Source organism: Rhinolophus sinicus, linkage group LG16, assembly GCF_036562045.2.
Source record: "Rhinolophus sinicus isolate RSC01 linkage group LG16, ASM3656204v1, whole genome shotgun sequence".
In the NCBI taxonomy this organism is placed as follows: Eukaryota; Metazoa; Chordata; class Mammalia; order Chiroptera; family Rhinolophidae; genus Rhinolophus; species Rhinolophus sinicus.
In genome coordinates this window covers 36734087-36757082 of record NC_133765.1, presented here as the reverse complement: position 1 = coordinate 36757082, position 22996 = coordinate 36734087, and the positions used below count along the sequence as shown (strand labels likewise).

Genomic DNA, 22996 nt, shown 5'->3' with positions numbered 1-22996 from the left:
CATTTGTATAGAACCCCACAAAAGGCACAACGCAATCCTGAGGAAAAAAGAACAAAAAACAAATGTGTTTCTGCTCTGGTCTTTTAACAGAGACACACAGAAGCACCAAATCAATTACAAACAGTTGCAGTTACTTATACTAAAGACGAGAATGTCTTCGTTATGACATTTCTTATGGTTAGAATGCTTTAACTAGTGTAAAATAATTTGAGAGCAGTGTATTATTCATCAGCTTACACTGTCAGAAGAAAACTAGTTTCTTTTTGGATGAGAATATGTTACTAGTTTTTTAATATGTAAAGTGGAATTTTGCTTTAGGAAAAGCAGAAGGCAGGATTAACAAGTACATGCAACATATCCACTCTTCCTAACACCCATGGGGTGTCACAATACCACCCCATTTTCCAGGCTGGGCAAATAAAGTCTGTTACGTCTAGTCCAGACAGACTGGACCACCACTTTCATGTTTGAGATGCCTGGGGTGTGAAGAATGAAGAAGTATCAGGAAATATGACCAAAAAATGTTTTAAATGCTTACATTTTAATAACTCATACTTCCTGATAAGTGAATAGTGAAATGCAATATAGGCATGCTCTTTATGAAATAAATTCAAGTTGCATATTTCACAAACAGAGCCCCGGGCATTTTATTTCACGGTATTTTACAGCAGAAAGAATTCCACTCTCTGAAACGCGCCCCTGCCTGTTACTTCTACTTGTTATTCAGCTGTAAGAAAATTAGAAATTACAACAGAAGAGCAAGAGAGTTTTCACTGCAGAAAAAAAAAAAAAAACCCAGATCCTAAAACCATGACTTACAGGCCTGTTTGTGATCGTAAAGATTATTCAGCCGTCCCTAATTCCAGTTAACGTAATAAAAACGCCTGTGCACTGATACTCAGTGGAGATACCGTTCGTTCAGGAATGCATTCTAATACTGCCTGTCGAGGGGGGACGCACGCTTATTTTTCCATTCTTATTCTTCAAGCCCGCTTCACTTAGGTACAGACTCTTAAAAAAAAATCCCACTACTAACAGTATTAAAATTAAGTATGCGAAATAAGTAATTTATACACAGCATTCCAAAAAGCCCTTCACACCCAATCTGGGTGTGACTGAAAGCAGAACAGCTTGTTACCGTTTCATCAGGCAGATGAGCCAACGGCTTTAAGTGCACACATAATTCTACACAGACCACGTTGTAGCGCTGGCTTCTCACACCGGATGGACTTAATTTTCTAACAGAACGTGTGGTTTCTAATAGCACTTGTATTTCCCCATGTAACTGTTAGTCTAGTTCTGTAAACATTGGAGCAAAAAATGGAGCACAAAATATGGTATGTTAGAATCCTTATATCAGCTTCAGGGAATGGGGCGTGGGGGGCGCTCCAGTCTAATGATACCGTCTGCTCTAAGAGAAACTGTGCCTTTTTCAAGGAAAGTCAATATGTAGGTCAGAGATTGAAAACTGGCAATTTGCAGATAAACTGTCCTGTAGCGTGTCCCTTAAAGGTGCTCTGTGCTTAAATTTAGTTTCAGTTGTGGTAGTTACCAACATTTGTTTTTAAATAGCGAGATTTCAGACAAACACCCACATTTCAGCCTTCCCCCTCTTGTTAGAAGGGTGGCTCGTACTTGGCCTGAATTCCCATTTGGCAGCAGCCGGCTGGACCTGAGTGGGCACGTCCCCGCCCCACAGGGACTCCCATTCCCCAGCCAGACGCTTCTCTCTCAGTTCACGTCCCCAGTAAGACTTCACATGGCTTGTGCTAGTCTAAGATTTAGGCTCGTTCAGAACCAAACCCGGTAAGACTTTGCCTGTCAATTGAGGCCCACTGTAACGTATCCCGTAGACTGTGAGGAATGTGAGCTAAGCATGCTGTGCCTGTGAAGGCAGGCCCACGGCACGTGGTGTGCAGGCTGACACAGCTGAGCAGGGACCGGCGCACATTGGTCGGAAAGGAACTGTGCTCCAGTACCCAGGACAGCGCATTGTCCCAGAGGAGAGCACGCGTCCTCGTGAAACTTTCTCAGAGCCCCACTAGGACTTGAATTGCCCTTGGTGTTATTTTAAAACATGGTCTTGCAATTGCTGGGCCCACCTGAAGGTCCATCCCCCACAGTGCACTGTGGGGAGGGCATATTGGTCACCCATCGTAGTTTGAATTCTGCTGCCATGTCTGAGTAAGTTCCTGCACTTCTGATCTCTAAGGCAGAAGCCAGGAAGTTCTTTGCCTCCCTGGCAGTTGGCGTCAAGCAGGACATTCATTCAGGAAGAAGAAATGGCACGTTCAGTTGGTTTTCACGAGTACCCATTCTTCTGGCCTCACCGTGTCCCAAGGTTGCTTTTCCCCTTCTCTTTTCGACCATGAAAGATTCAGGCAACAGTCACAGAAGGTTCCGGGTGCACAGTGTCACCCAGTGTCATCCACGTGTAAAACACACAGAGTTCAGCTGAAGAAACATCCAGTCATGCCAGGGTGAAGGACGGCCTCCTTCAGAAACAGATTCGACACGACACGGTAACACATGTCCCATTTCCATCGGAGGGCAAGCCGTAGACCCGTGTTAGCCGGATTCGCCACTGCTTTGTGAGGGGAGCCGGTAACACCAGCTACTCTCCTTTTTGCTGTTTCTCTCTGCACAGCACACTCACGTTTAGCATGAATTCTTTAGCTCTGCCTTCTGACTGTCGTCTCCCCCACACAGTCATTTTGACGACGCGTGCCACGCCCAACAATCATACTGCTTTTCACTGACGAAATGTTGGTAAAGGAAGCTGTCACAGTCGTGCTCAAGCAATATTCATGATCATTTCTATAATGAGATGAAGCCAGATTCACTGAAAGTACAGACTAGGAACTTTTTGTTCACTCCTCTGCGGTCCCAGGAGCATTCCTTACGTCACTGTAGGACTCAATTCCCTGGGGAGCCGCTTGCCTTGGCCACCCTGAAGCCAGCCTCCTTCCTGGTCCTTCCCTGCCTTTCTTTACTACGGCAGCTGGAAAACAAAATTGCTTTCCAGATCCCCCAGGTCCCCAGGTTCTGAGGGCATGTGACCCAGTTTGAATCATTGTGACACAATTGAAATTTTGTTAGGGAAGGCGGCCTTATCCACATAAAAAGCCTTGTGAGAAGTAGTCTGTTGGCACCACCCCCCTTTTACCTCCTGGGAATGTAGATGCAAAATGTGGAGACGGAGCAGCCATTTTGTGACCATGTGACAGAAGTCACCTGCTGAATTTGGGGGAGAAAGAAGAGGGAAGGAATGTCATGAGCCACGTGTCATCTATAACCTGCCTATATCTGGTTCTTGTTGTGTGAAAACATAACTCCTTATATATTTATAGCCTGGAATAGGGACTTACGTTACCTGGAGCTAAAAACAAAATCTTACGATACACACCCCGGCCCACTGGAAGGAAGCCCTTGACTTGAGTCTCTGTTCTGTCGATAACGAATTGCCTAAAACCATGACTTTGTTATCCTCCTCCGCGCTGCCAGCAAACGCCATCCCCTGTGTACGGACACGGACGCAGTCTAGCGGAAAGGGAATGAGTTTTAGAGTCTCAGACGCAGGAATTGAACCTCGGCTTCGTGGCTTACCTGCCACTGCCTTGCAGAACCCACCAAGCTCGTGTGAGCGGCTTCATTGCTCTGTTGTTCTGTCTGCCAAGCCATGTGCACGGTGGAGGTCAAAGATAATTAAAGGATTCCGGTCCGCTAAGCGCTCAGTCTTCGCTCAGTCTTGCTCTTCTAATCTTCAGGCATCCAAGTAAGAGAAGTTTTTCTTCGTGTGATTTAGGTCAGAAGATAGGAGCTTACCTGTGTGGGCACAGGGGGTGGGGGTTGGGGAGAGGGGGCGGTGCGGTCCCCGGAAGCCCTGGGGTCGGGTGCAATCCTGCCCCATTTTGCTCTCTTCCTTCTCAGAGCATCCAGTGCACAGTAGGGGTTGTTAGGCCGGGGCCAGTGACACTCCATACCTGCATGTGAGCTGCTGGCTTGGGGCACCTGCCTCGAGGACAGTCTGATTAAGGAACACCCACGTGAGCTTGGCTTATCTCAGCCCCTGCAAAATAAGAGCTTTGGAAAACAGCATTAAATTGTCATGAGCCGATTTCCACAGTTTTATAGAATAATGGTTTTTTATTAGCCTGAGCTAGTAAAAATAGTCTCCTTATGAAAAATGTATGTGATTAATAAAAGATGAGCATTTTTAATTCAGCTCTCGCTCTTCCCAGTCCTAATTACAATTATTTTTTGTATTCATGCAAAGATTTTTATTTCCAGAAAAGTAATCATGGTTTAGTCAATTCAACATTGTTGAACAGCGATGCTGATTATTCTTCTTTTTTCCATAGTGGTTTGCAAAGCACTTCATTAAAATGAGTTTTGCTCCAGGTTTCACCCAATGAATTGAATCTGTGGAAATAGAATGAATATGCCATCTCCTCATCACCTATTTTAAAAGTCTCTTTGCATCCCCTTTTTTTCCCTGGAATACATCAGCGTTTCCTCACTGAAAAAAGCAGGGAAACACAGGAACCACCCCAGGACCAAAAGCACAGAAACCTCTCGTACCACCTTTATACCATTCTTACGTGTGCTAAGCACGTAAGGAAAGCATGGCGTGGATAGAACAAATAGTGTGAGTTTAATAAAATGTCTTCTGGATCATTCTTTGATGCTCTTTCTTAGCACGGTAATTGCTTGGCAAGATGCAATGGGACTGTTTTTTAAAGCCCATCTTTTTATTAAGATACTATATACATATCATGCAATTCATCCATTTAAAATGTAAAATTCAGTATTTTTTAGCACCTTCACAGAGTTACACAATCATCATCACCAACAATTTTTTAATATTTTCATGGAGCCAAAAAGAAAACCTATACCATTAGTGGTCACTCCCCATTACTGCCCAACCCACATGCTCTGGGCAATCTTTAATCTACCTTCTGGCTTTATGCATTACACACTCTGGACATTTCATCTACATGGAATCATATGTGAACTTTTGTGCACTGCTTCTTTCCTTTGGCATAATAGTTGTAAGTTTCATCCATGGTATATGGCATGTCCTTCGTTCCTTGGAGTGGCTGAGCATTATCCCTTTGTGTGGCTAAACCACATTTTAATTACCCATTCATCACTGACAGGCCTTTCAGTTGTTTCCACTTTGGGTTATTATTGCTAATGCTGTTACAAGCATTAATGCACAAGTCTTCCTGTGCATGTGTGTGTTCATTTCTCTCGGGTGTATCCCCTGAGGGAATTTTCAGGTCGCATTGTACCTCTCTACTTAATATTTTGAAGAATTGCCAAGCTGTTTTCCAAGGTGGCTGTATGTCTTTACATTCCTCCCAGCGGTGAATGACTGTTGAGTTTTCCCACGTCCTCATCCAGACTTGGTCTCATCCGTCTTCTGTCCCACTGGTCTGTGTGTTTGCCCCAGTGCCAGTATCACGACCACTTCTGTGTCGTTGTCGTGTTGCATTAAGTGCTGAAATTGAGCGCTGTGAATCCTCCTGCTTTGTTCTCATTTTCGAGATTGTTTAGCTAATCTGGATCTTTGGGTTTTCTGTGTGAAGCTGATTGCTTGTCCATTTCCACAAAGAGGTCAGCTGGGCTTCTGACAGCGACTATATTCAATCTTTAGATCAGTCTGGGGGGATTAGCATCTTAACACGACTAAGTCTTTCTGTCCAGGAGCATGGCGGCATGTCTTCCCATTGATGTGGCCCTTCCTTCATTTCTTTCAACAATTTTTGTCATTTTTCAGAGTATCAATTTGTACTTTTAAAAAAATACATATTTCTATTTTATTTTTTTACTGCTATTGTAAATACAATGTTTTCTTAATTTCATTTGCAGTTTGCTCATTGCTACTGTCTAGAAATACAATTGATTTGTGTTTCTTAATCTTTTATCCTGAAACCTTGCTGAACTCCTGTACTATTTGTAATAGTTTTTATGTGGATTCTTTAGGATTTTGTATATACAAGGTTATGACCTCTACATGTAGATATAGTTTTACTTTATCCTTCCTACTTTTGTGGTCTTTTGTTTCATTTCTTGACTAATTGCCCTGGCTAGAAAATTAATTTCTTTCAACACTGTTTGGTAGTTTTCAGAGTACAAGTTTTATGCTTCTTTTGTTACATTTGCCTTAAGTATTTTATTCTTTTTAATGCTATTGCAAATTGATCTGTTTGCTTAATTTAATTTGTGTATTAGTCATTCCCAGTGCATAGAAACGCAACTGATTTTTTTTGTATATTCATTTTATTTTGTGCAAGCTTGCTGCATTATTGGACTCTTTCCTTAGTTTTAAGAAATTTTTTAAAAATGAATTTCTTAGCATCTTTTAAACACAAGATCATACCATCTGCAAAGAACATAGTCTCACTCCTTCCTTTTGAATCTATATGCCTTACATTTCATTTTCTTGCCTAATTGCCTTGGCTAAACCCTCCAGTACACTGTTGAAAGGAAGCTGTCAGAGGAACATCTGTGTCTTTTATGATATTAGAAAGAAACATTCAGTGCTTTACCGTCGAATTTGGTGTTAGCGATGGAATGTTTGCAGATGATATTTTCAGGCTGAGGAAACTCTCTTATATTCTTATTTTTTTAAAGATTTTTATTATTATAGGGTATTGAATTTCACAAAGTATTTTCTGAGTCTATTGAGATAATCTGAGTCACTGACCTTTATTCTGTTGATACAATGTGCGATGATAATTGGTTTCCAGATGTTAAAACGACTTTTTATTGCTGAGATAAGTCCCACTTAGCCATGGTGTATGGTCTTTTTCCACATGTCGCTTTAGTAGTTGCCTAGTGTTCTGTTGAGGACTTTTGTGTTGATATTGATGAGAGACGTTGGTCTATAGTTTTCGTCTCTGGCGATGTATCTTCAGGGTTGTGATGAGTGTAACACGGGGCCTCAAAGAATGAATGGCACAGTGTGCCCTCCTCTTGAATAGGTTGGAAAATTTCGTGAAGGAGACGTTCACTCTCCTGGAACATTTGGTAGCATGCTCCAGTGACACTCTGGGCGGGGTTTGACTTTAGGAGAAGTTTCTAAATGTATAATTGGATCTATTTCATGGGTGTTGACGTGGTTAGAATGTTTCAGAAATCATTCTTCTCTGCCCTGACCAGCCCTCTCTTCTGAACCCCGTGTCCTGGTGAGTGGACAGCCTCTCTGCCTCAGTCATTGCGTCTCCCAGGAGCAGAGGAGTTTGTTCTAGTGGTTCCCTTTACCTCTGGCAGTGCATGTCTAGTGACATCACCGAGGCCCTGAAGCCACTGGCCGCTAGCCCATAGCTTATTGTACACTGGACTTACTGTTACCTGAAAAGAACAATTACCTTGTTGTTTAAGGCGGTGTGAGTTCAGGTTTCTGTATGTCAATTTTTAAAAAAATATTTGAAATAACCCGTCCTGGGACGTAGAGCAGTGAGGACCACTGGCGAGGACATGCTTTAAAAATAGTTCAGCTCAGGGAAGGGGTCACTGCCTGACGCTTAGTGGTCACCTCTCCCTCGAGTAAAACTCTCTAACTTTTAGACCGTTTTGTTTGCATCAAGGTTTCCCTGTGTGAACGCTGCTGACGTGGAGCCAGATGGTTCTGTGTTCTGGGCTGTCTGTCCTGTGAATTGTGGGGTGTCTGTCCTGTGAATTGTGGGGTGTCTGTCCTGTGAATTGTGGGGTGTCTGTCTTCACCCTGGTCTCTCCACACCAGCGTCCAACCCATGGCCCGTGTAGTCACAACCAAAGTGTTTCCCTGTTGCCGATGTTCCCAAGCGGACCGACTTGCCCGCCGCTGGGAACCACTGGCTTAGACGCTTGGTGATGGGCAAAGCCACTGACTTGTGTTTTCATTAAATAACAGCACATAGAGGTGTCAAGTCTGGGTTATTGTAAAGTTTAGGGACAGACACTGAGCAGTGTCTCCCTGTTTTTAGATAGCAAGTCCCTTGGCTTAGCGATTGGGATATCAAAGGGAAGTTGTCAGGGGTTTTCTGCAAATAAATAGTATTTCTCACTGAACTGTGAAAGAAAAAGGGAAAATAGAACTCACCAATATTGTTTAGCGGAAATGGAGAATTAGGAGGTGACGTGAAAAGGTGGGGATGTAACAGTGGTACACAGGCTTTAAAGTTGGAAACTGAGAGGGATTCAGAGCCATGATTTAGATGATAGAAGGTGTGAGAATTAGAGTTGCATATACTGCCAGCAACAGCCCAGGAAAGGCTCAAACAGACCTGGGACCTGTGCGTGTGTGGGTCACGTGACAAAGGGGAGTCCGGATTGCAGATGGAATTACGGTTGATAATCTGCCGACTTTACAGTAGGAAGATTATTTTGGATTATCTAGTGGGCCCAATGTCACATTCATAAAGGACTTCATCATTGAAAGAGGGAGCAGAAGGGAAGTCAGAGTCCCAGAGAGATGTTTAAGACGCTGTGGTTCTGATTTTGGTGTTGAAGGAAGGGGCTGCCAGCCAAGGAAGGCGGCGCCTGTGGAGCTGGAAAAGACAAGAGCCGGACTGTCTCCTGGAGCCCCGGGAAACAGCCGGCCTTGCTGGCACCTTGACGTTAGCCACAAAATGCCCCTTTCGGATTCCTGAGCGCCACAGCTGTGAGATGACAACTATGAGTTTTTAAACCACCAAATATGTGATAATTTGTCACAGCACCGAGAAGGCTGGTAGAACAGGCACACTCGGGGGCTCAGGTTTAGGCCGTTTGCTGTAACTGGCTGTGGGCAGAGTCGGGTCAGGCCGAGAGACCACAGGGTCAGCAGCTGTGGCCCACGGGCCACCGCTGGTTTTGTAAAGCACACGTGCTGAAAATGGTCTTTCTGTTCTACATGGATATGGAGATATTTATGGAACATTTTCATTTGGAGTTTTTGGCCCAGAGAGCCAAAAATATTTCCTAGTCAGCCATTTACAGAAAAGGTTTGCTGACCCTTGATCTGAAACAAACAAACAGATGCAATAACGTAACAAGAATTATGCATCCCTGTGGGTTCTTTGCATTTTTAACTGGTGGCAGAGCTGCACTGAAAAGGAGACCTTTCCACATGTAATTCCAAGCTTTTCTTCACCGTCCCTCCTGAAGACACTCAAGTGTGAAAAAGACGATATAGTGTCATTTTAATAATTGATTTTCTTGCAAAAGAATGACCTAGAAAGCACATACCAAGCATCATCACCTCGGAATTGCCGCCTGTCTTGACCCCGGCACATGCGATTCAAATTCCCTGAGCAAGCCGTTCAGCCATGAAGGTGGGGCAGGTGTTGCACTCAGAATGGGCTTCCTGCTTCTCCAATACTTACCCACTTCTCACCCACAGAGTGAGGAGGGAAGAAAAGTGGGGGTTCAGTGATTCAGTGGGGGCACCTGCACCCTGAGTCCCGGCTGGCTGAAAACTCACATAAATTTTCTTTTCTTTGAACGAGCTCCAAGTCACACAAAACGTCTTTTCTAGGCCAGTAGTGAGTGTTCTCTCCAGGGACTCACCCCAGCCCGTTCACTCCGGTGGGAAGGTGGCCGTCACACGTATTGATTCCTCTTCCTCCATCTGCTCCTCGCTACCGGACACGTGAGGAAAAAGGATTGTGTTTCTCTTTGACCGGCCGTTCTCGAGAGGAAGTAGGTAACGTGCCTCGCCAAGGAAACAGGGATGCGGCCATTAATTTCCAGAATTAGGAAATGCGCCCGGCACCCATTCACAGCACCGGGTTTTGGGGGAAACCTGGGAATTCTCAACTAACAAGGTGCTGTTCAAAACAAGCATCTTACGTATTTGCAGAAAATTAAAGAGAACACTCGCTACTGGCGTAGAAAAGACGTTTTGTGCGACTTGGAGCTCGTTCAAAGAAAAGAATCGTTATGTGTCTTTTCTGTTACCCTTTTCTAATTGTTGTGTGTCCTCTCTACTACCTGTTTTTAATGAACGTGAGGGAGTGTAATTTACCTACAATAAATGCACCCATCTGAAGTACAGTTGGATGAGTTTTCACCCAGCCGGGACTCAGGGTGCAGGTGCCCCCACTGAATCACTGAACCCCCACTTTTCTTCTCTCCTCACTCACCCCGTCCCACTGGGGATTGTGAGTGGCCGTACTTCTGAGAGAAAACAGGGGCCAAGGATAACAGAGAGAAACCCCCAAAGCAATAGATGGCGATTGATTTCTCTACTGGCCAGGCCGTAGGAGCTCCAAGCCTTGATTTAATAGCTTGAGTTTGAATTTAATAAAGCCTCAACCAGCTCCATCAGACCGCCCAGGATTTCTGAAGAGCAATACTGATAAGTGTGGGTAGAGCCATTGTACTAATTCGTTTCCAATACCTCCCACCAAAGACTGCCACACAGTGGACAGGCCGTCAGCTGGACACCAGAAACACAATAATAGATCTGATCTGGTCACCTGTCACTTACTTCCCTAATCAGAAATGTAAAAATATCTTAAGGAAAGAGTAAAAGCCATATTCTAGAAATGGAATGAAATGCATTCTACAACTTTAAAATGCATTTACTATTTGAAAAGAATTCGTGTGGATGAATGACAGAAATGACCCATCTCCGCCCCCACGTGTCCCGTAATAGCACTTTCTTCCTCTTTGGTTCTCCCTCGAACTTGCCCACGTCAGCGTTCCCTCATTTACATTTCCTGTTTCCCCAACTCAGAAGCCTCTGAAGTCACCCGGGGATGTTCCCACGAGGTGGACTGAGAGGACTGACTGGTTACGGAATTGTTTTTCCAGGTCTGTGCTGACTAAGCACGTAAGAGTCTGGACCTAACGCAGTCAGCCTCGGGCCTTGGCATCTGAGTTAGAAATCCATGTTTTCTGCTGGGAGCTTTTAAGCTGTTCCCGCAGGTGCCTGCCGGCTCCTCGAGGTGCAGGTATCGGAAAATGCTCGCCAGGAAATCCAGTGCGAAATGTCAGCAATGCTCACACAGCCTGTCTTGGGAGGGCTGCGGCCTCCTCTCTCTGAGGGAGAGGCCTCGGGCTCACGTGCCAAGGAGAAGAAACCTGTACAAGTCGCAGCACAAATTAAAGGCCATGCCCCTTCCAATAGAGGAATCAATTCCTCAAATGAAGAAGGTGACCCGGGAAAATGACTTGAGTCCAGCAGTCATAAAAGATCCCTGTGGAGTGAATTCTTCACAGGGCTGGTCGATGAGGTTTCTGAGTGTTTGGGCTAATTAGCATAGTTAATTTAATGCCAAACACTTTTCTATTTCGAGACTTCTTTTTTTCCCATTGAGAATCTTTTTGGAGACCTTGATGTCACTGAGACATTAACATTTTTCTAGTTTCATGTAGTTTATTTCCAGGCTGTTGCTGGTTTGGGGGCAGAGAAAGTGGCAGAAAAATGGTTGGTCCAACACACAGGAAAAGTACATCTATTCTGTAGCTCCATTTGTGCCGATGCCATAGCTATCGACACCTCAGGCCATCTTCTGCATCTAGGTCACATCCGTATCTACATCTGGTCTGTATCTACACACGCATCTACCTTTTATCTGTTCTATATCTAAATTTATATCTGTCCATTTGTATAAGTTTCTTTGGATTTCCGTTTTAGAAATTTTATGGCCTCAAATGGTGAGCAAAAAATTTGGAGCCATATTAAACACATGTTCAAATGAGATTTGGCTGTAAAAGAAGTAGCAGTGTAAGTTTGTCACTTCAAAAATTAGCTCCCATATTACAGGTGAAACAATGGAGCCTTAAAAGGATTTATATCTCGTCTGTGTCTCAGATAGCCAGAGACATGCCTGGAAAATCACTTAATGACATACACATTGCCTTTCAAAGAAGGTAACATACGTGGGAAATACAGGACATGGAGAAATACTGAGAACTAGGCACTAGTACTTCAAAGCCAGTGAAGAAACAGATCTTACTTTCCCCCCTCCATGTGCTAATAAAAAACAAAACAAAACAAAAAAAACAACATTTCCTAATGAATAATCTTGTTAGACATTTCAGGTTTCTGAGTCTTACAGCCTATGATTAAGTTTTCATTATATTCCACTTAAAGTGACAGTGACATAGAGGGTTGAACTCCAAAGTGGTTGGTAGGGCAGGCCCAGGCCCAGGTCACCGAGCTCCCGTTCTTGGCCGTCGGCTTCTGCAGAGTCAGGGGAGCAGTGTCACTGGGGCCGAGACAGGGACAGTGCAGAGGACCGGCCAGACACAGATGTAGGACGGCACATTCTGGGGACAAGTCACGGCCCTGAGGTGAGCACCCCCAATGGGCCAAACCAAAGTGGTGAGCGGAGTGGAGCGAGCGAGGGGTTGAGGGCAGGAGCCGGACGTGGACGGAGACGGGGCAGAGGTGGGCACCATAGGAAACGTGGAAAGTGCAGCTAAGCAGGAGGAGGAGATGAAAAGTGCCAGCTATTCCTACACTGAGGCGCCTACTTCAGATTCTGGTGCAGAGCTTTCTAGTCTTTGGTTCTTTGCAAAAATGCATTTTGGAGGCAAGAAAATAAACACATTGTGAATTTTGATTTGTAACATTCTCAACACTTATTTACCTCAGGTGCATCTTTCTCCATCAGTAAATATTTCAATGATACCATTTCTAATGGCTGACTAATATGATACTACTTGGATTGACTACATGGTGTATAATGCGAAAACGATAAACTCAGACACTCCCAGGACGCAGACAGGTGGAGGACATGAGTGAAGGGATTGTGCTGATCAGGAAGGGGTGAGGGGAGCTGCAGTAAACAGAAAACCGTGTCCACTGTCTGATTGAACGTCTAGTGGCAGCCGGGGTTTCTCATGTTAGAATGCAGTGCTGACAAATGTTCTGTTCTTTCAAGGCCAGTCAGCATCCCAGAGTTTATCTTAAGGGCCTGTTTATAAATGTTGGGGAACAATGGAACTTTGATTTAAATCACTGAGTTGGCCAATGGGGACATGTCTGAAGGCAAGATTGCCCTCATGACTTCTGGTTTGCAACCTCCGTCTAGATGTAACCCAGCTGTAATTTTTAGACAAGTAGATTGATCTGAATTTTCATTATTTTAAGCAATGTAGAAATCAATTACATTTGAACAGAAATATGCTCAAGATGTGATTAAAACCTGATGTTTACTATCAAAAATAAGAGCTGGATTAAAGATTATACATTTTAAGGGCTTTTGATGCATATTGAAAAAGTGTCCTACGAAGAGTTTGTACTAATACATAGTTTGTACTAAATACAATCTTCTTTTCCAAATTTGGGTTATTAGCTCTTAGCGCGTATAATATTATATATGATTAAAAATATTATCAATATAGATGGTATATTGTGTTTTGTTATCGGAAAGGTTGATATTTATTTTCAATTCTATTTCTTCTCAGGTGAATTTTCTATATGTACTCTTTGCTTTTTTTGTTTCTTTTTTTATTTGTTAAGGTTGTTTATATATTAAAGACATCAGCCAAGGGTTTATATTCTATACCATATTTGAAAACACATAAAATTCCATCTTAACACAGATTTAATATTTAACCATATGGACATAATATTTCTTAGAATGACTTTCATTGTAAGTGTTCCAAGATTTGAAACATATGCCATTACATCCCAAAACGCAGTATCTGAGAATGGGCCATCTGCACATGATCAGAGATGTTCTTATTTACACACAGTCTTGCAGCTCATGCAGAAATATGTGGTGAATATATCGTATCGCCACGATAAAAAAAAAAACAACAAGATTCGATGCGTGAAAACAAAGTGCTAGAAAAGTACAAAGCCAGATTACAATTTCGTGTACTGCCATTTCCCCACCTCACATTCGAGGAACATCTAATTAAATGTGATGGAACCCATAGGTACAAAGAATTCGGACTGGTCTCGACACGGTCACCATCATGTACGTGTTTGATCATTTGTTCCTTGTATACCCTGCTCTTTCACACGTCACTCCTTTACTCACACAGTTCCCTCTTCTTGGGACATCTTTCTGTACTTTTGGCCAGGCATCCTTTGTGATGCAGGTGGGTCATGAGCTCCTTCAGAGAGGCTACGCTGAGCTGAGCACACCGCCACCAAGCCCCACCGCACGCTTTGTATGAGTCTGTTGGATGCATCTAATTATTTAGTTTCTATATTCGTTTTTTCACTTAAAATATAAGCTGCTTAAGAATGGGAATTGGTCTCTTTTATTCCTGAATTCCCAGTACCCATCACAGTCCATGGAACACAATAGATATTTGGATTAAACTGAGGGATTCATTAAGACCATTTTATTAGGTTGGTGCAAAAGTAACTGCGGTTTTTGCAATTATTTTTAACCTTTTCAACCGCAATTACTTTTGCACCAACCCAATGAAAAGCCCTTTCAGCTCTGATATTTTATTCTACCTACTGGGTAAATGATCAAAGAAGGACCCATTATTCTTAATTTAAGATGTGCGAAATGTCAGAGTCGGGGCTCAAGCTCTAGTCACAGTACAGTCAGTAAAAATGTCTTATGATTTATGGCATCTGCTTAGCCCGTGTGGACACCATCCGTCACTGCAACCCCAGAGAGCTGTAACCCTCCGTCAGATTTGGTCCTCGCGCCACTGTGAACGCACAAAGACTATTCTAGAATCCGTCACCCCTACAGTAGCCTCTGGCTGAGGCCCAGAAATTCTATTCCTAGATCGTGTTGACGAAAATACATTCCTTTATTTGTTAGAGTGGGCTTGGAAAGGCATCAGGAAGAGGGCTTCTAGGAGAGTCAGGCTCACCAGCTCCCCCCACACACTGTGAAATCTTATAGGTTCACTCCCCATGCACATGTGACTTGGTTTTAAATGGCATTTGTCTTCTGTCTTGTAGCTGCATTACCAGAGCAGGTGACCTCCAAGGCCCTTGCAGCAGGGGAGTGACAGGTAGAGAAGGCACACCGGCCTTAAGTCCCTTTTCCCAGAGGTGCTACATGTCACATGCCCTCCCAGAACAAGTCACAAGCCCCAGTTGAGCTGCGAGAAAAACCAAGAAGCAGAGAGGAGGCACATAGATTTTTATGGGGCCCTCCTGTCGCCGTCACATGTCCCCTGATATTTGAGATGTCCTCTGATGATCCTAACAGCGCATCGGGATAAAACCATGTTGGGAGAATTCCCTTTTCAGTCTTGCAGGTTCTAGAATCTAGAATCTGGGAACTTCAATTTCCCCGGTTCCCTCTATAGCAGCCCCTGGCTTCAAACACAGAAATTGTTGGACCCCACGCTGTTGCATTAAGTTAATTCCTTTCGGCAGAATAAACCGAGGAGGATGCTTGTGTGAGAAACAGATTCAGACGGAGCTGGTGGTGGTCCTCTCTCTTCGCGTGTTCCGGTCTGCGGCCTGGATCTGTTATTCTAATACGCTTTTAATGACTGTTCCCCCGGTATGTGGGGGCGCGTCGATCTGCCCACGGCTTCCCTTTCCTAGAAGATGAATCAATTAAGCTGCAGGTCTTCTGTCTTATCCTGACAATTGTGTCCCGTCAGCACACTCGGAGACACTTCACCCCAACATGTTTCTACAGCTGTTTGGGTCATTGTATGTCAAAAAAGATAAATTCTGCCTTCAAACAGCCCAGTAGTTAAACACCAGAGGCTGTGAAGCCGTCTGTGGGTACTGAAGACTCAGGAAGTCTGTTGCTGGAACTCCCAGGTGGGCAGATAGCCCCAATTCCTGCTGGCCCAGGAAGCCTTGCTTCTGCTTTGATACTCCAGGCTCGAGGTGAGGTGATGCAGACCATAGGTCTAGGTGGTGGGCTTGGCAGTGTCGCCATTTGGGGCCTTGCAGTGGCCCATGCCCCATCTATGTTGGGGTGAACTGTGCTACTATTGAAAGACAGAAACCTCCTCTCAGGTCCCTAACCTAAATCCTCTACTCTGGGGCCTTTCTTATGTTCCGTTGAATCCGTTTTTTCCTTTTGTAGACTTACGTCAGTTACATGCACACGGTCGTGTGCACGTACACGCCCCTCTGGGGGTGGGAACCGTGTCTGTGACTCACCACTGTGTTTCCTCGCTCCCTGCAAAGTGATGGGCGCATAGAATGAACTCAGTGACCAGTGAGCCCATCAGTGGCATTCCCTGTGAGAAGACAGACGTGTTATTTGGGTGTTGTTTCTACATCTTAGATAATAATTCAAAGTATCCATTAAGGGATCTGCTGGGGAGTCAGGGCCCTGCCCACAGCTAAAGCCCACGATGTGGGAACCCCTTCCTGTGTCTGCCGGACGAGCATGTAGGCGTCTTGTGCCCACGACCCACATTACGATTTCTCGGTGGCCCAGAGGCTGTACACCCTGTCGACAGAGGAGATATCAAAAGGGTCACTAAGAGGGGTGTTTTCAGAGTCCAATTTCCTGGGCTTGTCTTCTTAGTCGGTTACTTCCTAGTGCTGTTTCCTGCGTGGCCTTCAACGATTGTCTGTCTCTGTTTCTTAGATGACTCACGTGTAGGATGGAGGTGGTGACATTTACATTTTATTGAGGGTGGTAGTTGGGTGGGCTGATTCGGGAAAAGCGCTTAGAAGAATGCCTGGTGTCCATCATGGAGAAGGGGAAACGTCGGCCATTATTATTTGGTTATTGTCACGCTCTCTGATCCAGACGTGACATATACTGAGGGGACGTCTGAAACTGTCACTTCACAGCTTTCAGATATTTCTGAGGTCCCAGTAGACTTGAATTGAATCCTGACCATATCATTCCAGGACCACTGTCTCATCGGCCAATCAGGGATAATTTTTTTAAATTGTTTTAAAAAAATCCAACAAGATGAAGATGGCAATATATTTTTGATACAAATGATTTGATTTTCAAATAGTGTGTTTAATAGTGCAGGGATATGCTCAGAATATATTGAATTCATAAAGCAGGGTATGAGGACATTTTAAAAGCAGCAAAATACAGTATGTTACTTTTTAAATGCATGCATAGTTATATCAACTTATGTATGACTTTTTAAAAGGAGACTGTAAATGCAATAGGACTAGTTAGACATTAATTTTATTGACTAAAAATAGCAATGGCATGTTTCTTTCTGTCTCGTGGAAGAATAGGATAATTTTACTCTTTCTGCTTCTTTTTCCAATAGCAGTTCTCTGATCTGCCTGCAACCCTCTGGGCACCCTTCTTTCCTTTTATGTAGTGGTGAAATTGAATATAGTTAAACATAAAGTCCTATGTGACGAGCAGCTCTGCTGCTTTTATCATGGCTGCGTTCTGCTGAGTCCTGCTGTTAGTTTAATGTGATGCTATCAGGCTAAATACAGTATCACCAGAACTGTCTGGGCCTGGCACTGCGGATTTCGCTTACTGGAACAGCATGACTTTGGCCTCGAGGACTGCGTTTCTAGCTCTCCAAAAATACCCACCACTTCCCATCTGCAGGTTTATTTTGACAGACGAGGCATTTGTCCATCAGGTCCTTTGTTTCTATAAATCCTCGTACTGGCCAGCCACATCTGAAAGGTCCAGCACCTGTAAACACTGCCACGTACAGCAGACGCCAACATCCATGAGACCCTCTTTCTCAGGGGGAGTCTGAACTCATGAAACTGACGTTGGGTTCCAAATAAGTGAGCATCTTAGTAAAGACACTGAGAAAGTCGTACAGCACAGCACGGCTTCGCCAGTCAGGGCAGCACATATTAGTGGGGCTCAGCTGGAGGCGGGCCACTGACTTCCCCAGCACAATTCCCGAATGAATGTTTCGAATTATTATCGAAGCTGCTGTAAAAACAGCACCAATGTCTTGGCTGTCCTTTCCTGGTGACATTTTTTAGCAGGTGGTGTGGGGGGTGGGGGTGGGGGTGGGGCTTTTTTTTTTTTTTTTTTTGAACTCTTATTTCAAAAAAAATAATAAATGCTTCATTTTTTTCACTGTACGAGCCTCGGTTGCACACGTAACACTGAACACACCAAACAACTCAGAGTGGTGGTGGGGGGGCGTGCAGTCTGGCTTCTGTGGCTTCTTCAGGTGCCATCGGACAGTCTAAGAGAAGCAGCACATAGACTTTTGTTTTAATATCCTCTGTCTCTCTGTTCTCATCCTCAGTGTATTTACAAATTAGAGAAAGACGTTATTTTTCTCCCACACTAGGAAATGTGGCTTCATGACAAGACAGCATGTTAACGTAGTTCCTGGGCTGCCGAAAGAAATAGCCGTGGCCCTGGTGAGTGTCTCAGGAGGCGCTCGCCTTCCATTGCTGTGAAGTCAGAAGTCTCATTAGATGCCGCAGCATGTTTTAAAGGAACCGGGAAGTGAGCTGAGACTTCCCTTTAGAAGGCCTCATTATACAGTCAAGACAATCATGCCCCTTTGTAGCAGGGTTGTGCGCAGTGTACCCGGGCTCTCCAGCAGTGAGATCTTTCCATTTCCTTTGGGACATTACAGATGGAATGGAATTAGCCAAAATTTGCATCTGCGCTGTCTGCCGAATACGTAGATAGACGAGCACATTCTAGCTCGTATTTGAACAGGTTATAAATATTCTTTTGTCTTATGTCTCCTGCAGGTTCACTAACAGACGATTTGAAACTCCATTTTGCAAAGCAAAGTACCGAAGAGCTGGGGGCGACAACTTTTTGTCGTGATGGAACACATCGCTTGATGTGCTGCAGAAAGCGTGATCCTCGGTGAGGACTCACAGAATCGGTGCCACAGGTAAGGGACGTCTGTGATCCAAGCCCCGCCTTCGTCTGCCCACAGGCCCTGGTGCTTTCAACCTCTGAACTAAGATATGGAACATGAGCCGCTTGTTAGAGCAATCAAGGGACCTACCGTAATATGTGTCCTTTCATGTGGTTTGCCAAGCGAATTCAGTAGCCGCTGTCTGCAGTGAGCATTGGTATCTTCTGGGGAGATAAGAAAATGTGGTTGATTTACAAGTACCTGCCTGTCTCATCCAGGACTTGTGAGTTTCAGTCTCCATTTGTGGTTCCCACAGGTTTGGTCACGTCCCCTTCCCCAACATGCCCAACCCCAGATTCCTTCCTACGTGTTGTGCAGGGTGCTCTGTTTGGGTTACTTCCCTCTCTAACTCATTGGTATGTGTCTGTCGTTCAGATGACAGTTTTCTCACATTTTTTGGTCACGTGTGGGGCGTGTTGGTATCGTAATCATTCTCATTTTCAGCATCTGAACTTGGCCACAGTATTTGCAATGCTACAAATTAAATTAGCTCTCTCTCCATACAAAGCACAGCAGCTAATCCACTGGCAAATCCAAGACGACCATTAGCACTGACCACGTGTGTGCACTCAAGTGACCTGGGGAGGGGCTGGTGCCTGTTTTCTGGGCCCAGTGCCTCATGGTCCCAATGTGCTGACCTCAGATCCAGGTGTCACGTCCTCCAAAACAGCAGGCAACACAAGAGGGAATATGAGGGCGGCAAAAGGCTTTTTGTGTGATTTATTTCTACTTATTAAGGAAAAAAATTTTCCCAGTGCCCCAAACATCCTTCCCCTCCTGTCTCATTGGCCATAAATGGGTCACATGCTCATGTCTAGGCCAATCACAGACAAAGGAGTGCCCGGTTGTTCTGACGGACTCAGACCAGGCTTGATTCATGGACGGGGCTGGAAACCCCGTAGCCTGACCATGTCAGAATCCTGGCCATGGGGACAAGAGAGGTGGCCGTTACGAGGGAGTAAACAGTGACAGCCACAGGAAGCCAAGACTTGAGAACAGAAGTTAAAGCGGGAGAGAGAAAGAAGTAGGAAAATATCTTTTAAAACAATTTTATGACTATATCTTTTTAAAAAAATAAATATAAATTAAGTTCAAAATTGACTTTGCTCTCGAGGAGAAAGCACACTGCAGTTAAGAACTGCCTTTCCAGTGATACCCTGTTTTTCCTCCAGGTTGATCTCCCTCAAATTATACACCAGAGGACGAGCTCTTTGTCTCTGTCAGACATGACCACCCTAAAAACACAGTTCCTTAGAAAAATAAAGGCAGGGTTTTAGTTGAATAATAGAAATATTTTTGGTAAATGCAGAGATAGAATTCTTGAAGGTCACCCAGGAAATCGGAAACCCTTCAGAGTGGCTGAAGGAAAAATTACCTCATTTAACCTTTTAAACCATGTTAAAATGGATTATTTCATTGTCATCTCTTTTGAGTTTTCTGTGTCTTATTAAATCTGATTATTTAATGACAAGTCATACGTCATAGTCATTTGAAAAGTTTTTGGCATTCATTTCAAATGGGAAAAACAGCCAAAATTGTAAATTTAGTCACATAACAACTATATACCAAAAAACAGAAGTGTGCACAGTTCACGTATTGTGGTCTCATAGTGTTGGAAACACATCTGTGTGTCACGCATGTGCGCCGCGAGTGGGCTACCCTGTGAGTCATTCCCTGTGAGTGGCCATCGAGTCCACACGGATCCAGGCTGGGCAGATCTATGGCTGAATCCTGACGAGGTTCGGAAGCGAACGACCACCAGGCTCATTCGGGCATTTCCACCACAAATGGGCCCTACGTCCCGGAGGCTCTCCACAGTGAGGCACGCTCAGTGCTTACGGGAAACAAAGGCGTCTGTGTGAGTTGTGAGTCTGAGAGCGAATAGAAATTAATATGAAATAATCACAGCCATGAAGAGCATCGTTTTTCCATTGAATTACAATGTGCAGGCAGATAAGAGGGCAGGTCCGTGTGAGAAGACAGGCCTGCAGCCTCGTTTTCAAACTAGTAACGTTCTGTCGTTTACACACATCATTGGAGTATTCTTGTAAATACATTGACTAACCTGAAATACAATCACTTTAGAATGATCAGAACTTGCAGATTATTTTAGAAAGAAACAAAATTTAAAGTCACCAGTATCCTACCACCAAGAGGCTAAAACAGTTGATAGTTTGGCAACTTTTCTCAAATGATATAAATGTAAATATACAGCATCATATAGATTTATCTTTTTCTGACAACAGTGCTTTTAATTTGTAAGTAAATTCAATCTCAAATAACATATCCAAAATATAGAAACATGACATTTCAACCCATATTTAGCATGACAGAGGCAGGAGTCGGGCATCGCTTCTCTGGTTTCCTACCGATGAAGTTTATGGGGTGGTGACGTGCCAGACCTGCCTCTGTGAACGCCTGGGCTCAGCCACACACAATGGCAGCAGTACTAACCTTGCAGCCGTTTGGGGTGCTGTTTGTCTCAGACACAGCTATACAAGCCACTCTAGAAATCCTCCACAGGCCAACCCTAAACCTTCTAAGTGGGTCTCCTGGGTTGAGATCAGTCATCCACGAACCCATGGGGTCTCTGGCTGCTTTAAATCTGGACGATGCCTTGTCGTTTTAAGCCTGGATGCTTTCTAATTCCTACAGATGGCCAGCTTCAGGTGACCTCAGGCTGGTTAGACAGGCAGGAGTTAGGGAATGTCAGGAAAATCTTAAACACCTAAGAATGCAAAGTAACTTGCCCACACTCCCTCCCAAAGAAAAGAATTTGCCTCCTAGAAATTTGTAAATCATGCTCTCTCTTTGGCGAGGACCAGTATTGAGTAAGCTGTGGGCTGCAATTTGTATTGATCGAATTGTGAGCTTTCTGAATAAGGTGTTTATTTATTCCTTCCTTCACTCATGTGCTCGTTCATTTAAAGTAACAATAGTTTCCAACAAACTTGATTACGTTTGTTAGAGAGTTTGACTTTGTCAATCTCCTCTTTTGTCTTTGTGATCAAAATTTTAAATGAGAAACAGAAACTGTATTATAAATATTATGATTTTTTGACACCCTAAAAACACCTTTCTGGCTGGCCAAAGTCTTTCTGGCAAAAGACCGCCCTTCTGGGAGCTAGGAAGTCTTCGGGGGTGTTCTCTGGGAGGGCTGGTCATGTGAAGGCCCTGGGTTTTCAGGGCCATTCCTGAAATGGGTTCCCACCGTAATGCCCAGGAGCTCCCCTTCTCCGGGTGGCAAAGCAGGTGGCAGAATCTTAACGCCGAACCCTCGGAGGTATTAATTACTTTGTAGATGGAGCATGTGACATGACTAGGTTTTAAAGAACAAAAATATTCATTTTGGTTGCTACTGTTGTTTCTTTTCTTAAAAAAAAAAAAGTAAGAAAGAAAGAAGAAAGTTCTATCGGCTAACGTTGGTCTTTATCTAGAAACACTTAGTACCCATTTCCAGGGCTGGAAGCCTGGTGGCCTGGCCAGCCTGCAGCACCCCGCATTGCATCCCACTGTGAACCCCACACTTACAAGGGGCTGCCCCCACAGCACCAGCACCCCGGCCTGCACCCCGCTTTCCTTCACCACCGAGCGCACAGCCGGTGCACGGGTCACAGGATTCACCGCCCAGCCTCCTCAGCTGACAGGATTCTGCAAAACATCTTAAATCAGATGATATATTAAAGCACCAGGAGAGCAAAGGGCCTGGAAGAAGCTTCTAATTGGGGTGGTGACATAATTTATTAGCCACACTGGGACATTTCCGCGAGTGAAAGGACAGTGCCATAAATACCACACGAGACAATAGGCGTAAGTAGGACTGCGTCGCAGGAGCTGGCACATGAGCAGCTCAGTTACCTGGTTACGGATATTTTTATGAACAAGAATGATTTCGTGCCCGTTTAAATGGTATTCTCTTACTCTAGGTATTATGTCTTATTTTTAAAAATCATTTATCTGAATTTAGAGGGCAGTTATTAATAATGTGGAAAACAAATCAAATTTTGCTTTAATAGTCAAAATAAAAAGTCCTATGAATCATATAGCAGCCTGGACTTATTAGCAGGAAACACATTTTTTTCTCCACGAAATAGCTTTTCTGGTCATTTAAGCCGGCAGAGCTGACAGGAAATCCCCATGAAGCGGGGTTCCGGGCTGCAGCTGCTGCTTTGGTCTGTGGCCGGCGTCCTTCAGGGGCAGTGTCCTGCTCCTTCCCTAGGCGTTTGAGAAAAGCTTTCTGGGTGATTGGGCGGAGTAGGACTTAGCACCATTTGTGACA

At 44.3% G+C, this 22996-nt stretch overlaps 1 long non-coding RNA gene across 3 annotated transcripts in view; it reads left to right on the top strand.

The window, feature by feature from the left end:
- The window catches only part of LOC141569167 (uncharacterized), a 441595-nt gene that overhangs the window by 333542 nt on the left and 85057 nt on the right, over positions 1–22996 (top strand). For all 3 annotated transcript variants that reach the window (XR_012492613.1, XR_012492611.1, XR_012492612.1), the window contains one exon: positions 18542–18690. This is a non-coding gene — a long non-coding RNA (uncharacterized LOC141569167). The remainder of the gene's footprint in view (positions 1–18541; positions 18691–22996) is intronic.